This window comes from Abramis brama (assembly GCF_963993115.1).
Source record: "Abramis brama genome assembly, chromosome: 14".
In the NCBI taxonomy this organism is placed as follows: Eukaryota; Metazoa; Chordata; class Actinopteri; order Cypriniformes; family Leuciscidae; genus Abramis; species Abramis brama.
This window is the reverse complement of record NC_139976.1, coordinates 23,523,467-23,536,557: the sequence shown is the minus strand read 5'-3', so window position 1 is coordinate 23,536,557 and position 13,091 is coordinate 23,523,467.

Genomic DNA, 13,091 nt, shown 5'->3' with positions numbered 1-13,091 from the left:
AAATTGGAGACGCTTTGCAAGGACAGATATGACTTCGTTGATAACATTTGAAACACATGCAGAGGACACACCAAACCGTAAAATGGGCAAGTCCGTGTCGGAGCTTCATCAAAGTTAAAAGAAGTTGATTCTCCTTGGAGATAACCCTTATTTCTGAAATAAGCGGTGCAATTAAGTTCAAAATCCAAATAAACGCAGCAAAAGATGGCAGTCCAAAATAAAATTAAAAGAATTTCTGTTTGCGCATAATTTGACTAGCTGCATCATTCTCTGTGTCTGTGAAATTTTCTGAAGAGATGGACAATTTTGACAGCTTGTCTTTGTAAGAGTCTCTCTCTAAACACAACCTATGTATCTCTTGCTGTAGCATTTCACACATATGACATTGTCCCACATTGTCTTGGTTGTCCCCTTCTTCTTCCTGGTTGTCTTCTATGTCAGGAACAATCTCTGGTTCTGGTCCTGGTCCAGCTGCAGAATAAAGCTGTCTCCTCACTGCTTGATGGTACCGACCCTGTTTATCTGCTGCTCTCTTAGCAGATGCGGTTGGATCGGTTAACTCAGGTCCCAGGTGTTGCGAAGGAGCAAAGTCAGAGTGGTCAGGGTTCGGACAACCTGCATAATAAACATAAAGACATAGACCATTTAAGCATGTGCTCTTAAGTAACTATATTTTACCAAATGTTTACAACTTCATTTTCGGACACTGGAGAGTTCAAGTTAGGCCTAACAAAGCAAGCTTTACAATGAACACTGCTGTTTGTTAGCCTGGGCCTAGACCTTAATTGTAGAAAATGTCCCCTCTGTAATGTAGGCTACAACATTTCATTTTGATGGAGTAGTGCAGTTCACGTTTCATCCTTTAAAAACTGCACAAAACACAGTAGCTTCAGTAGAACAGCAGACTTAGGACAAAAGGGGGCGCTGTTGTTCAGTAAAAGCTTGCAGTATTTTTTTCAGTGTAAATAAACACTTGACAAAACGTTAGTCAAAATTTAGTTTGCTTGCACTACATTAAAAAAGACTGCAAGCTTTCAGTGTGTTACAGCGCCTACTTTTCCCCTTACATTTACACATTTAACTTGACCTTGAGCCAGGTCAAGGCGGTGACAGCTAGTTCAGCCATCAGCTGTGTAGCTGTGGGTGTTTCTTTACAGCTGGATAAACGCTAGTGTAAGAAAAAATGATGTGGACGTCGAAGATCTCAAAAATGAAGTTTATTACAGCAATAGCAGTGGAAAGGTACACAAAGCACCTTGGGTTCACCGGCGTCAGAAATGAACCCAGAACATCCCAATCTTAAACCTTTTATCCTCTTCTTAATGTAAATGAAGTTGCTCTTGTTGCAACAGCTGTGGTCTGTATGTTAATGAAGTTGTGACACCCCATTGTCTGAGAAGGTTCTCTGTGTCCCACACCCATTCCCATTCTACAATTGACTACCATTTGTTCAGGATGTGATCAACCCAAATGGTGAAGAAACAATATAACTTAACTTGACTTTCTTTCATCTCTATGATAATTAAGCCATTTTGGGGATGAGCTCATTCTAAAATATAGTTTGGAGTGGAATCTGGGTCGAGGCAGACTACAATTTCTTACAGTCCCCTCTCTGATGCCCTTGGCCCAAAAGAAGCATCACATCCACTCCCTTCTCACAGATTACACCTCCGTTCTCTATCGGGCAGGTGCCCAATGGCGGTGAAGCCCTGCCTTAGGTTGTCCTCCTCTGGCCACCGGAGAATCTTACCCGTCTTTGGGTCGACACCTCATGCACACTGGTTACAGCTCCCATCCAATTGGGCAGAATTATCAAAGAGACTCTCAAAGAGAAATTTGGCAATATGATATACAAACATTTTCTTGGGTGTGGGTGAGAAGACATTCAAGAACCATCACAGCCAGTAGGTGTCCTAAAGCGATCCTTAAGCTATCTGCAATTCGACATTTAAACATAGAACACATAACATAATGCATTGGCAAATAATTAGAAAGGTACATACACATACAGCCATTTTAAAGGTTACATTACAAATTAAACCAGAATAGGCCATATCTCCATCATGCATTTGTTTTGCAAAAATTTTGTCTTTCTTCAGGCCTTGTTGGGCTCTCACAATGTGTCTATCTTTCCTTTGCCTCAGTGATATTTGCATATTGTTTAGTTTTGATAACTCAAACAATCAATAGACAATATAGTGTGTGTGTGTGTGTGTGTGTGTCATTTTGTCATGTGTTTTGTGTCCATTTTCCCTCTGTGTGGAAAAACTGCGGTCCGTAGTCTCTGAAATGGTTTGTTTCTGAAATCTCGTCTTGTTTTCACTACTCATTGTCCATTTTTTTCCACTTGGAGCGCAAGTCCTTTTAGAAGAAGCAGTCATTGGTGTTGTTCGAGTCTGTGTCTCTTCATCAGTTCCATCCATACCATGGTGGGTCTCAGGGTTTCTAAGTCTTTTAGGCCTGGAGTTTGCGATGGATTATCACGATTAATACCGTTCCAAATTATCCTACATCCTATCCAGGACATATAGATAATCCCACGGTAACTAAAGAGCCTATCCTTTAGTCGTGTCCTCAAGAGTTAGGCGATCAGTCTATACAAATTTGTATTCTATTATAAAGATAATAGATTTCCCCTTTGCATTATGAGTCTACCTTTTAAGGTACTCTTCAACCGTGTTCGCTATACAACAATAACCCTGTCGTAAGCTGCCGCTTTGGCTAGGCTTTATTAATCAATCAAATCTCACAGTGATTATTCTTTATATCAAAAGAATGCTCACCCTCTTGTCGTTTCCTCCAGTTAGGATCTTCCTGATCCAGATAGAAGAATGTGACACGTACCCAAGAATCCAAGGTCCAGTCAGATGATTATAATAAAGGTTTAACAATATTTATTAAAAGAATCAAATGAAAAGAATACTTGTTACAGATTACAAAATGAGTACTAACTAACAGAGAGATACTAGCTAGGTTTAAAGCTTCTTGCATCTGATAACTGCTGGCGTATGAGACTGGAGATTGCAAGGAAGAGCGAAGAGTCCTGTCCAGGTCTCTTCTTTTATAGTCTTGAATTCATTGTTCATGCATAGGTATAATTGGCGACAGCCCATAGGTATAATTGGCGACAGCCAGAAAGTCCCGTGCGGCTTCTCTTTAGTAAGCGTGGCTGTCTTTTAGCAGACGTAAGCGTCTTTAAGCAAGCGTGTATATTGTTTAGCAAGCGTGTATATTGTTTAGCAAGCGGCTATAGATACAAGGTCCTTTGTTCAGAGGACTGCTGACTCTCATGACTTGAGAGTTTACTGGACTGAGGGAAGCAGAGCTGAACAATGACCTCTTTATTCAGCAGTACATTTCAAATGGTTATATTTTTTATTAGCTCAGCAAGTTCCCCTACATTGGCTGTGACACACTGAGCTGTGAATTTTTTATTATGACCTTTCCTGTTTTTACGTCGAGATGAGAGGTCAGGTAAAGCGAGGGAAATGCCATTCTCATTTGGCCTCTCTTCAACAAGTTCTGGATCTTGCAGGTCTGGAAATCTATATTCTGTTCTTTTTCTTGAGAAAATCCCCTGGCTCCACTGGTTCTACTTCCTTCTCGTCCTTCAAACGACCAGATCATCTTTCTCCAGGAGGTTACACATTTCAGACAAACATCTCGATGCTTATATCTGAAACTATAATCAAAAGAAGAGGTTCCCTTTCCCCCACAAGCATCTTTTCACATTCAAACATCAAAGTCACAGAAGATTCATCTCAAAACATCAAACATCGGTAATGTTTTTAAAAATTATTTCTAAACATGTCATTAAAACATTTATTATAAATTACAACTACGCATCAATGCTAATAAAACATGTTTCATAAATCATAAAGAATCACCCCCCTTTTGATAGTAAACCTTTTTCTACATTGTGTTACTATCATAAAACTAATTATAATTTGCATCAGTATTTGCTTGTGACTGAGCTACAGTCATGTTTCTCTTGTAGTGATATGTTTGACAAGGTGTGAATGACTTCTTTATTTCGTTTCAACAGTACCAACTGGGTTTCTAAATTGCCTATTTTCTTAAGCAAGCCCATCTTTCTTTTGTATGAAAAGTGACACTGTCTTGCCTTGTGTCCCATCTTTCCACAAGCAAAACAAACAACCTCCTGATCTTCCTTTCTTTTCTCCAAACAGTGCCTTGCAATGTGACCATCCTTTCCACATGCATAGCAAAGAATGACACCTTCTGAATTTATTCTTGCAAATCTCCTTGGTCTATGATGGAAACCATTAGACAATCTAGTAGAACATTCTCTCTCACCAAAGGCAGCAACTGGATGTCTAGATTTGACAGCTTTCATTTGACTATTTGCATTAGCATTATTGTTGTAAAACTGTGTCATTTTAGCAATAATGTCATTATATTCAGAGAGTGGTGTCACAAGCATTGTCACAGCAGACCCGGTGAGTGGGTCACATTTGTTAATCAAGGCAGACTTGAAACTGACATCATTCTTAGTAATATCAGGATTGCCACTGAAAGTTTTAAACAACTCCAATAATCGTTCTGAAAAGGCTGCTGGATGCTCCCCTTTCTCAGATATTTTATCCCAATTAACTGACATCACACCTAAGACTTCAAGCAGTTCCTTTTTCCTTTCTGACTTATTAGCATTTCTGTCCTTTACTTTCTTAGTGAAGGCTCCAGACAAAGTGTCAGGCAAGCACATTCTTAACAAAACACATGCATCACCATCTGTTAAATTGTAAACTTCAGCATATTCCTCCAAGTTTTTCAGAAAATCTAATGGATCTTGTTTGGCAGGATCAAATTGACCAATATTCCTGATCACAGTTTCTAGTTCAGTTGGATTACATCCTTGGACTATGGGAGAGGTCATTGGTTCTTCCCTTCCTTCACTAGCAGGCATAGTCGTAGTAGTATGGACTGGTGCCATGGGAAATCTGACACTACAGTCAGAGTATTGGCTACTGAATGACTGATAATTTTTTTCCCAACCCTCAGCCCTGTCTTCCTGCAAATCTGGCATTTCTGGAACTGGGTTACACAATGTGACACCTAACAATGTCTTACTAGGGTTTTTCTCAGTTGTGCCATTCTTTATCATAAACTGACAAGCCGCCTTCGCTTCCTCCAAATTGTTGGACAATGTTTCCAATGATGATTTAAGCATACTATTGTTAGTTCTAAGAAGTGCAGTCTCATTCTGTATCTTGACCTTTTCTTCTTTCCATATCGTTTCACTAGCCAGGTAATTTTTTTGTAGAAATTACCCCAACACTGAGTCGCTCATTTTCGGCCTCTAACTCATCTACTCTCCTCCTAGTTACTTTGTATGAAGCAAAAAGTGCTTGAAGCACATTAGCAATTTTCCCTTTTTTGTTCTTAGGCATTTTGGGATCATTTTCAAACTTAGAGATAGCCCATTTGTACGGTTTATCAACAATATTCTCTATTCCGTTAAACATTCCCTCAGAACCGTGTTTAGCGATGTATTTAACAATAATTTCTTCCATATTCAAAAGTCTTATCGGGCTTTACAGTATCTCGTGTTTTCACAACGTCTGATTTAAATGACTACACGTTATCTAGTTGCTTTAAGATATTCGTTAGTCTAATTATTCACAGCTCCAGTACTTAGGACGCAAATGATCAAAATGCCACACTACCGAAGCTTCTAAACTTAACCACAGCCACAATCCATTGGACCTTAAATTTCATTACGCAAAACAGTTAAGAAATGCAACACTATCACAGTACGTCGGACAAAACCACACTATGTCTGGTTTTATGTTATATTCTTAAAACAACTTATGCTGGGTACACACCAAAAGATAATCGGGCTGATTTTGGGCCGATTTCCCCTCTTCCGACAATCCTAGCTATGTCCCGATTATCTTGATGGTTCAACAGATTATTTTATCAGATTTTCCCTTGGTGTGAGGTGTGTTAAGAGTGTCCGAACCTGCTCGGAAGAACGTCGGAGCCGCCCCGATCGCGAATCGTAAATATTCAACATGTTTAATATTTACGATCAGAAATCCTGATGTGTGGGGGGAACCCCAAGGACAAACGCACGCACGTTCTGGAGATTATCACGTGAAACAAAACAATATCCAATCAGAAAGCGAGATGATGGAAGACACGGCCATTCTCACACACACACACTTGCAGGAAGCTGAGTGTTAAGGGTTCAGTGAGGTTCTATAGAGGGTTTAAATAACTTTTTCTAAAGAGACAATAAATCCAATAAAGAATAAATAAAGACAATAAAGAATGAATATATTTCTGTATAAAAGGTTATATATAATGGTGGGTACAATGGTTTTTTTCACGTGAATTTTATTTGAAAATCATACCAAACACTATCATCGCAATTTCTTCCTGCATATCGTCCGCCATGCTTATTCTGAAGTCTCGCAAGATTTTGCGAGATTTCCTGTGTTCACAGTCGAGACTCTGGTTGAAAATCTGTTCGTGTGTGGTGTGCTGTCTTTGTCACATCATGGCACACCACATAGGAGCAAAACGCTTAAATCTAGGATTTTTTGTCCTCATGTTTGTGGTCTATCACATTTAAAAAATCTTTTGGTGTGTACCCAGCATTACTTGGCCACAGCACTTCGGGCTTAAAAAATATTTATCAAATTTAAAACACTGCCACAGTACGTCAGGCAAAACCACACTGCTTTGGGTTCTTGTTTTAAACTTCACAGAGTCACGCGCGTCGGACTCACTAGCCTACACTTTAACACACAATTGTGAAATAATTCTGTGACCACACTGTGTCAGGTCTATTCAATTACTTTAGAATTTCCTCAGAATTATTACAACTTCACAATCGGTTTCAAGTGTTTCATTTACTTTAGAAACAACCAATCTAACTCTGCCACCACACCACTAGCGGCGCCAGGATTTTGATTGTAGGTGGGCCTCCAGAAAACTGGATGGGCCAGTTAAAATAAGCCAACCGACCATTTTTTAATACGTGGGCTGTTATAACCAGGGGTGGCGCCAGGGAATTTTTTAACGCTGCTGAGGGGGTGCTAGATACATTATAGCCTATATAAATACTATTACAAAAATTGCCCACTTAATATTTAATATTAAATTATTTTAATTGTCACATTTTCATTTTTTATATTCATTTTATTAAATTGAACAAGCACAACATTCAGCATTCAATCAAATATTCTTAAAGATTTATTCTTATTAATAATGTTATTTCAACATAATATCTCGTTATTTCGACATAATATGTGTGCGTGCAACAAGCAACATGTGCATTTGTAAATCTGGTGAGCGTGCATTGATTTTCATTAATAAACTAATGTTTTCTGTCAGTGTCGGCTGCAAACATGAAGTTGATGATCGCCATCTCCGTAGTGAACGCGCCTATAATGCACTTCATGGATTACATAATCAGAGAGTAGCCTATTTCTTTTCGTTTTAAATTGTTAAAAAGACATTTCAAGCTTTCTTAAGATATATTTCATGTCTGTGAGGCATACACTGAGTTTCGGTGATGAGATGAGATGAGATGAGATGCGCTCCAATTCACGAGCAATGCAAGTGACCGCGCCGGCGCCTCCATGTCATGATTATATCGTCTGCTATATTTGCTTCCAGGCAATTGGTTGATAATTTTTTTTATTAAAATTAAGATACAATTTATACAAAACGAAATTCACTTCAAAGAAAGGTTTTCTACAAAACAAAACTTAATTAAGTGGTCAAAATCATGTCTGACCTACTCCATGTCTCTCGATATATTGCGCATCCTATCTTACTCTTACTCTTATCTTAAAAAGGTTCACTTTTCATAATCAACATAGATGAAAAAAAATAACATTATAATATTTTAACAAATATGAAACTAAATGCTCTTATTTAATGGCTACAACACGTATAGTAGGCCTAGAGACTCTCTATTTGTACAAATTGCTGCACATTCATTTTATTCTGAATTTTGCATATATAAGTTGAAAGGCATTTGTTTGTGCATGCATAGTAAAACATATCTGCAACATTTATCAAGTTCACTGATAATTGTGCGTGCATTTATTAATTATTATCTTAATGAATAATGTAACAAGGACAAAGCATGTAAACGGCGTTGTTTGTTTAGAATGGAATGGATCGCAAATAGATCCGAATGAAGAAACGTACAAAACCATAGTAGAAAATGGGAAAATGGGTCCGGGCCCGCCCATTTTCTACTATGGTTTTGTACGTTTCTTCATTCGGATCTATTTGCGATCCAGTCCATTCTAAACAAACAACGCAGTTTACATGCTTTGGTAGCGCCGCGGCTGCACCACACTACTTCGGGTTGATTTAATTACTTTAGAAGCTTAACAGAATTATAAGAGACCAACACCAAGTTTCAGTTACTTAGAAACTTTACACTTAAAGCCCTGTTTACAGATCGTTTCTGATGAAATAGAACGGTTAAGATTAAAATTTGGACACATGCTGCTGTCCCGAGAATTTTAGGTTTATTTCGCTTTCCCCCCACCTACACAATGGCAGCCTATGGGCACTGGAACAATCCTTCATAAAATGCATTAAACTTTCGTTTACAAAGACGTGAAACTCACCGAGTGGTCAGGGGTGTTCACTGATATGCTCACACAAAAATCGCTGCAAAAGATGCTTTCCAACAGGTGTTTTACCATTCGTTGTAAAACTGTGGATCTATTTTTCCAAACGTCTCACACCCGTAGATTCTTCCGTTGAGAGCTTGAATAATAGACACTACAGCCCAGTTGGTGGCGATAATGCACCTTTGCCAATTGCAAGCAAACCACTGGCATTTAATTGAATACACAGAAGAAGCAGAAGAAGAAGTGGCGGAGTAATACCGTACCTCACACAGCTCATCCAATACAAGTCAATGGAGTTGGACAAAAACTATGATAAAACCTGTTGGAAAGCATCTTTTGCAGCGATTTTTGTGTGAGCATATCAGTGAACACCCCTGACCACTCGGTGAGTTTCACGTCTTTGTAATCGAAAGTTTAATGCGTTTTAGGAACGATTGTTCCAGTGCCCATAGGCTGCCATTGTGTAGGTGGGGGGGAAAGTGAAATAAACCTAAAATTCTCGGGACAGCAGCATGTGTCCAAATTTTAATCTTAACCGTTCTATTTCATCAGAAACGATCTGTAAACAGGGCTTTAATTGTAAAATACCGAACTTGTCCTTTAAGCACTTTGTTTCAATTACTTTAGAAACAATTCCAATACAACTCTGCCACCACACTGCTTCGGGCTGATTCAGTTCCGTTAGAATCTTAAACAAAATCGTTTGGAATTGGCTTAGCAACTCCTCCTGCTAATACTGAATAAACCAAATTCTCTTTTGTCCTTAATCTTCCTTTCTAGATTTTTTTTAAACGAGGGGGTTCCCTGACAAAAAACAGCATAAATGAAAGAAAACAGCTTTTTCTTATCTTTCCCCACTTTTTTTGTTGGAAATTCCTCGCTGGGTGGCTCGCCAATGTAAGAAAAAATGATGTGGACGTCGAAGATCTCAAAAATGAAGTTTATTACAGCATAGCAGTGGCAAGGTACACAAAGCACCTTGGGTTCACCGGCGTCAGAATGAACCCAGAACATCCCAATCTTAAACCTTTTATCCTCTTCTTAATGTAAATGAAGTTGCTCTTGTTGCAACAGCTGTGGTCTGTATGTTAATGAAGTTGTGACACCCCATTGTCTGAGAAGGTTCTCTGTGTCCCACACCCATTCCCATTGTACAATTGACTACCATTTGTTCAGGATGTGATCAACCCAAATGGTGAAGAAACAATATAACTTGACTTTCTTTCATCTCTATGATAATTAAGCCATTTTGGGGATGAGCTCATTCTAAAATATAGTTTGGAGTGGAATCTGGGTTGAGGCAGACTACAATTTCTTACACTAGCTAGCTAGCATTAGCACTGCCAAAACTAGAGTTGACGTTAGCTAGCAGGCTAGCCATTATGTTTTGCTAAATTACTCAAAGACAACCAAACCAAACATTTTATACATTACCTGTGTGAAAATGTCTTCCACAAACTCGATGATGGAGGTTTGGTTCCCAGTCTGCCCCGTTAGAAATGGCTACTCCACCACCAAGCAGTCTTGCTATCTTCTCTGTAGCACTACTTTTGACGACGTCCACTCGCTTTAACCTCCTTACCCACAGGTTCCGCTGGATAAATTTACTTTTTTTCTGAAGGAAATCGATAAAACCCTACACCTTTTGCTGTATATCTGGCGGCGCAAACACAACACGTTTTCGTCATCGTTTCAACTTTGATCAACAACAAAGTTGATCTCTTCTGGATCTCTTCAGTTGGTCAGTAGAAGCCACTCGCGTTCTGCCATCCGGAAGTATCTTGGTGCCTATTGTTTACAAACATTCTGAAATGCCATATAGACCTTGTGTGCCAGAGAAACGAGGGTGCAGCCATCTTTAGAATATTGTCTTTGAACTTCCGTTTTTGCGGTCGCTCTGTATATTTCTATGGCATTGCTGTCCAGGAGTAATAGGCTTTATGCACACGTAACTTCCGCGTTTGACGCAAGGCAAGGGGGGGGTTGAAGTTTGGGTATGCCTCTGCATATTTTTCAACCCCCCCACAAACTACGCCCCTGGGCTGGTATATGACCCGCTTGAGAGACCATCATTCGGCTTGGTTGAGATGAAATGCCCAAATGCACTAAGCTACATTGACTGCAGGTACCTCAGAGTTGATCATGGAACATATAAATTAAAGGAAAGCCATGCTTATTATTGGCAAGTGCAGGGTCAGTTGCTTATGACGGGTATGGAATGGTGTGACTTTGTTGTCTGTGCCCATGATGACATGTTTGTGCAGCGCATTTACAGAGACACTTCTGTGTTAAGCTCCCTGAAACAGAGGTGTGATTTGTGATTTTTTTCTTTTTTACATATCTGCCAAAATACCTCTCTATGCACAAGTAACTAAAGAGGCACAGTGCTGAGGAAATGAATTGATGCATGATTTTACAAACATGTCATTTTATTTTGTCATGTCATCTGATTAAAATATTTGTTTATAATCTATATTTGTTGACAATTTCATTTCAAATTATGTACAGTGAATAAGGACTCATTCTAAGGTTAAAACCAAAATGATTATTTCATGTGATTATACAGTAATAAAAAACATTTATAGATATTCTGTTACATTTCTGCCTGTCTAATTTTTGCCCGTTTTGGTAGTTAACCAAGAGGCAGGCTACTGTGTACAGTTGATTGATGCTTCCTGTGAGTGAAAGAGGTATTGCTGGAGGTATTGTGAGGTATTGAATATCTTGTGCTCCTTCACCCTTCGAATGAGTCGCTCAACATGGACCCTCAGTCTTGCAATAGACTGTGTTTTCCTGACCTCTGGCCCAGACAGTTGTGCTCTCTTTGACAGGAAGGTAGGTATGTGGACTTTGCAGGGCACACAGTCTTCCACAAGGAAACCCTTATCCACCATTACAGCCATTGTTGGCTTTAGAAGAGACACAATACCAGACTGCTTTAGAATCTCTCTATCACTGATGGCTCCTTCATAGAGAGATGACACAAAGGTTACAGCACCATGAGGAGCCATCCCAATCAACCCTTTGAAAGTGCAGTGAGATTTGTAGGTAGAGAATACCTCGCTCTGAAGGAGAAGAGAGTGTGGTGTTTGGTAGCGCAGTTCAGTACAATCCAAAATCACTTTTGTATCCGAGTAAGACTGAAAAACATCTGGCATGTGAGCTTTGACAGTCTCCTCATCCATCCAAATGCCACCAGCTCCAAGCACAGTGTAGAGAAAGTTAGCCCATGTGTTGATTATGCGGCTTACAGTTGATTGGTGGATACTGAATTTGAGGGCCAGATCCTTTTGCACCAGACCCAATGACAGATATGTCATAAAAGGAAAAAACTCACCAATGGGTTAAAGAGACTGTGAAAAGAAGAAAATATTTTATTACTATTACACAAATACCATAACTGGCACAGAAAATTTGAATGTAAAACAAAGAGATATCTTAATCATATTAAATGTTTCAGAATACATGTACCGTTGCATTGACAGCATGAGGAACCTCATCTGTCCTGGCTGCAGTCCGTGCTCTTGTCACGAGCACGATCTTGCGTGTTGCTGGCTCTATCTGCCTCCAAAAGGGCATCAAGTGGGCATGAGTCGCAAACCTGTGGGACATACAGTATTTCAGTAACACTTTAATGTTACTAAATTTACAGATGTTGCATGTATTTATTATAGTAATAACTATAAATTAGGCATAATTACATGCACCTAACCCTACAGTAGGTACATGTAGTTCATTAATATTACTCAGTACTTAAATGCAAAATTACACTGTAACAGGGACACAATAAAATAAAGTGTAACCCATATTTTATTTGATGGTATGTTAAATGCCCATAGACAGTTTTAAATTGCAGATTTATTAGCATCCTAGTCGTAATTACCATTAATACAGCATTATATTAGGAGATAGAATAAAAAGCCTAATGCCAGCGTTTACAGAATAATACACTTATCAGTGTGTAACATATTATGTCCTTTGGGACTTGCCGTGGGCGAGAGGGATTGGCATGCGCAATTTGCACATACTTGCTTGCTGTTGGTCACTGCTGCAGTACATGTGTGGTGAGGTGAGGTGAAATTAATGTGTTAATGAATGTTCATGGAACTTTTGAGTCAGCTTACTTTGTGTAAAACCTAATGTCATCATCGGAGGCAGCAAACCGCTCCAAACAGAACTTGGTGCTGATGGTTATCTCCTCAATTCGTTTTTGCAGCCTCGCTATTTGATCTTCATTGCGGTCCAGGGACAAATCCAGGGCAGCAGGCTCAGCACTGGAGCAGTAGTCGTGGTCCGAATATTCCACATCCGAGGGGCTTCGGTATGCAATGTGTCTGTGTTTGGTCGCTCTACCCTTTCCCAAACTCCGGTCCATGGGGCTGGAAGACTGAAGTTGTTCCAATGAAAAAGCAACGGGACAGTTCCATTTTTCAGACGTCTGCGGCCGGCCGGCATTTGTGGCTCGAT